Source organism: Centroberyx affinis, unplaced genomic scaffold, assembly GCF_046629955.1.
Source record: "Centroberyx affinis isolate AG114_WGS23_722 - 3 ecotype Tasmania unplaced genomic scaffold, CSIRO-AGI_Caff_v1 ptg001002l_1, whole genome shotgun sequence".
NCBI lineage: Eukaryota > Metazoa > Chordata > Actinopteri > Beryciformes > Berycidae > Centroberyx > Centroberyx affinis.
The window spans coordinates 1-5,000 of NW_027279566.1; positions in this window are offsets into that span (position 1 = coordinate 1).

The following is a 5,000-nucleotide window of genomic DNA, read 5'->3' on the forward strand; positions in this document are numbered from 1 at the left end:
CATGCTTACGTAAGCACACGGCATATTTTGTTTTACAGGAAGAAAACATGATTGGATTTTGATATAAGAATACAAAGAATAGAAATAGCGCTCACCACCGGCTAGTTCAACTTGAGCAGATAAGATCCACGCGTCATGCATCACTTCTCGAGAACTACTCGCCGCTACTTTGGTTGCCTGGCAACAAACTGAGCGCTCCGCTCCGCTTAGTTTCTAAGTTTCTTTTTGCAAAAGCGAGGCGGATAATTTTTTATGTTTGAAGTCCTCCTCTGTGGTCAGATGTCGACTGGTCAGCTTCGAGAATCAAACTGACAAACTCAGAGAGCAACTCTTTAACAGAAGAAGTGAATGTGTGGATGTGGATGAACGTGGAGGGGGAGGCTGAGACAGAGCCAGCAGCTCAGACTGAAAATAAACCACACAGGTGTCAGTCAGGAAAAAGTTCAGTTCCTGCCTGTTGACTGGATTCCAGTTTTGTTCGTTTGCTGAAAAGCTGACGTTCTGCATTTCTGACAGACACCGATACTGCTGCATGCAGAGCTGCTGACAGGCCGGCTGTTTTCATAGTGTCTCTATCAGACTGATGGATATACGTTTTTCAAACCCTGGCTGCAGACCCAGAGGGGGTCAGAGGGAGGAAAAAAGAACGAGGGTCATGAAATTATTCTTTAGAAACTGGCATCTCAGCTGGTTCTGTGTGCCTCCACACAGGCCGGGAACCAGCCCGGCTGTGGTCAGGTGACCTGATTAGGTGGCTCATGGTTGTCATAGCGATGACTCATCGATCGCTATCCGTTGTCCATCAGGAAATCTCTCCTCTGTCTAAATTGTGAGTGTGTGTGAGTTGTTTATCCCCGGCTGGGTGTGAGTGACGCACGGCCGGTCCAGTCACACCAGACATTTCCACCACAGAGGAAGAGAATAGAGAGGAGACGTCAGTGGTTTAATCCACAGACAAGACAACTGACTCACTGCTGCTACCCTATTTACAGGTAGATAGATCAATAGATAGATAGATAGATAGATAGATAGATAGATAGTAAAGAGCAGAAAATGAAACTCAGTGACTGAAGCTCAGTGAAAAAGACTGAGAAAGGAAAAAAATACAATCTACCATACTAAGTTATCTAGGTTAGCTAGTTAGCTAGCTGACCTTCAAGTTCAAACTAGCCATACTAGCCTGTAGCTAGCTAGGTAAGCTAGTTAGCTAGCTGCTGACCTTCAACAGCATGATGCCATGGTCATGACTGAATAAAGAAACGAGTCATTTCTATTTCTATTTTTTATTTATATTTTAACCGAGTTCCTTCTTTGCTTGTCAGTTAGCTAACTTGCACTCTGAAACACTGTGGTTCTTTGGCTCCGCCCACTGAGGAACTCAACCAATCAGATGATTTCTGCCTCCAGAGCAGCTCTGTCTCTGAGAAATGTTTGTAGAATAAAACTAATAGATAGACAGATAGATAGATAGATAGATAGATAGAAGTCTTCTCAGTCCGCACATGAAAAGGAAAAGTCTCAGCATCCTGCCCAGCACATTACAATATCTACTATTACCCTGCTCAGCTGTGTGTGTGTGTGTGTGTGTGTGTGTGTGTGTGTGTGTGTGTGTGTGTGTTTCTACAGCTGGGTGTGTGTGCCTGAGTGACACCTTCCTCCCTCTCTGGTCCAGCTGATTCAGAAATGTGGACCTGCAGAGTTATGACAATGTGTGTGTGTGTATGTGTGTGTGTGTGTGTGTGTGTGTGTGTGTGTGTGTGTGTGTGCGTTATGTAACCGTGGCGACGAGGAAGACGGGCACTGATTGAGTGGAAGTGATTATGAGCTGACCTGACATCCTGTCTGAGGAAGATAAGACTGAGAAAGAGACTGAGAAGGAGAGAGGGAGAGAGAGAGAGAGAGAGAGAGGGAGAGAGAGAGAGTGGGAGAAAGAGAGAGAGAGGGAGAAAGAGGGAGAGAGACAGAAAGAGAGGGAGAGAGAGGGAGAGAGAGAGGGAGGGAGAGAGACAGAGGGAGAAAGAGGGAGAGAGAAAGAGAGACGGAGAGAGAGAGAGGGAGAAAGACAGAAAGAGTCCTCTCTGCTTTTAGAATCACATGGAAAGATCACTGATACAACTTTCTCTTCACTTTTGACCTTTATTGATGTAGATCAATAAAGTAGATTATAATCTCTGAAGTGATTTCTCTCAGTTTCACTCCTCCAACAGTTACTGCTCTGTGGCTTTATTGGGCAGTACGGGCAGTGGTGGAAAGTAACTAAGTACATTTACTCAGGTACTGTACTTACGTACAATTTTGAGGTACTTGTACTTTACTTGAGTATTTCCATTTTATGCTACTTTGTACTTTGAGGGAAATATTGTACTTTTTACTCCATTACATTTGTTTCACAGCTATAGTTACTAGTTACTTTTCAGATCAATATTTTATATTTAAAACATTTGATCATCTTTATAAAATAGCATTGTTATAGATTAGACTACATAAAAGTATAGCTAAATTGTTAAGATTAGCTTCACGTTGACAACTTTAAAATGCTGCTTACATGTACATGTATGTCAATAAATCAGTATTAATATTCCAATAATTTATGAAATTATAACTCTCTAAATGGGGACATTTTGCTGCCAATACTTATGTACTTTTACTTAAGTAAGATTTTGAATGCAGGACTTTTACTTGTGGAGTATCTTTACATTGTTGTATTGCTACTTTTACTTCAGCAAAAGATCTCAGTTCTTCTTCCACCACTGAGTACGGGTCCCCAGAGGGGCCAATATTGCTGGTTGACCGTTTGTGAACTCATATGTGTGTTAAATAAACTGAAAGGCAGACCGGGAGAGAGAATATGATAAAGTGTTCTGTTTGAAAATGGCATTGTGCTCAGGAGGACAGCGGTTGAGAAATGGCGAAGTGACTGTGCCTTATCAATATGACTCAAATTGACAAAATATTATTTACACATGATGATTTCTCTTTATTTCTACACATATCAGGTGAAACCTTTCCCCAGCTGTTAACCAAACACTGATGACCTGTGAGATTGTGCTGGAAAACTACAGTCTATAACCTGAGTATTGAGACAGAGAGTTAAAGGTATAATATGTAACATTTCCCCATGTTATATATTTTTTTGAGTTGTGTACTTACATTATCATAAATGTTTCCAACAATGTTCAAACCCAGAGAAATCCGTAATTTTATTCAAGGTAACGGTGCGTTTCATTTGGTCGCCTGTCGGTGGCGTCAGATCCCCTTTACCTCCTCCTTTCCCTCCTCCTTTACCTCCTCCTTTACCTCCTCCTTTACCTCCTCCTTTACCTCCTCCTTTACCTCCCATAAATTGACTTTTTATCCAGTTTTAAGCCACATTTTTACAATACACTTTCTAGATCTTGGTCGTTTTTAACTATATCTTTTAACCGGATGAAGGATTTTAGTCATCGGACGTCTGGATCTGAAGTTATGAGAGAAACCCCCCCCCCCCCGGACGTCCTGTGTCCGCCGAACAGCATCAGAGAAACACAGATTTTTAACGTGAAGCCGCTTTATTCAGTGTTTTTACCGGTTTTAATCACCGGGTCCGTTTGTTTTGGAGAGGAGGAGACTAACCCTGCGGATAATTCGGCTCCCGGTAAAAAACCTCCTGAACGATGAACACTGAAGGAATCCTAACCTAAAAATAAAACGGCAATTTAACAATGAAGACAACAACTCCCATGATCCCACGCTACTTCACGACATCATCAAACTCCGTCTTTTGTTATTGTTTTGATTGAGAGACCCCTAGCGGCAGAAAATGACATATTGTGCGTTTAAAGTTAGTTTTTTTATTACCTAAATATTGTTCCTAAGTCTAAATAATGTGACAGAGTGATGGATCTATTCTTATGTGCTGTTTATTACAGCAGTTTGTGTGCAGTGTAATGAAAACTTTACATCAAATTACATCAAATTCAAAATGAATATGAGGCAAAACAACAGAATGTCAACTTTCGATTCTCGGTCTGAACTGGACTCCATGTGAAACCAAAATAAATCAATGACACCAGCAAAAAACACAACATCTGACTGTACGTACTTCTGCTTCTGTGACCAGATGGAACCACTCACACACTCTCCTATTATATTTGTCCCTGCTGAGTCAGTGCCACAGTCTTCTCTCTACACATTTATCTCAGCGGTTTCGCAACAGATGCTATTAGATGTCATTTGCAAGGAAACACACATTTCAGTTTCCTAACAAATGACATTTAACACACATCTGTATGTTCTGGTTGCAGTGCGCTGGTTCATGAAGCCGGCGGGTGTCCCAGAAGAAAGTTGAGGAATAGTTAAACCTCCATCTCCTCCACTGTCCAGAGTTTTATTTTGTGTCTTTCTGTCCATTCAAAGCTGTGTGTGTGGTGTCATGAACCAAAAACACTCTCAATCTATTTCTCTACGTTCATCTTCCAGCATCTCTCTGAGCCTTACCAAGAACAGGCCGTTTCTGTCTCCGTGTCTTTAAGGCTCATTAATATTAACGACCCCCTCTGTTCCGATCGGCTAACCGTTTCCAGAGTGAAACGTGAGACGCCGCGGCCCAGGCAGCTACAGGTAGGGAAAACTCTCCGGTAATAAACAATGACAACCGCTCAACTGCTTTGAAAAAAACACTTTGTTAGTCTATTATTTCTTACAGAAATGATAATGAGCGAACCTTTGTGACATCACAAAGTTATGGAAGTCCAAACGGCTCGTTTAGAGGCTCGCTTTTCTAATATGGATTGTGTGGATTTAGTTGGCGGCTGTGCGTTTTGATACTTTCACCATGTTTAGATAGACCATCCAACTCCTTTATCATCCAACAAGTCCTCCAACCCATACGACCACACAGGTGGTTTGTTCCTCCCCTCTAATACGACCCACAATTTAGACAATTAAAACCACTTTGGTTAAATTTAGGCAAGTAAAACAAGTTTGGTTAAGGTTAGGTTTATGGTAAAGTTTAGGGTAGG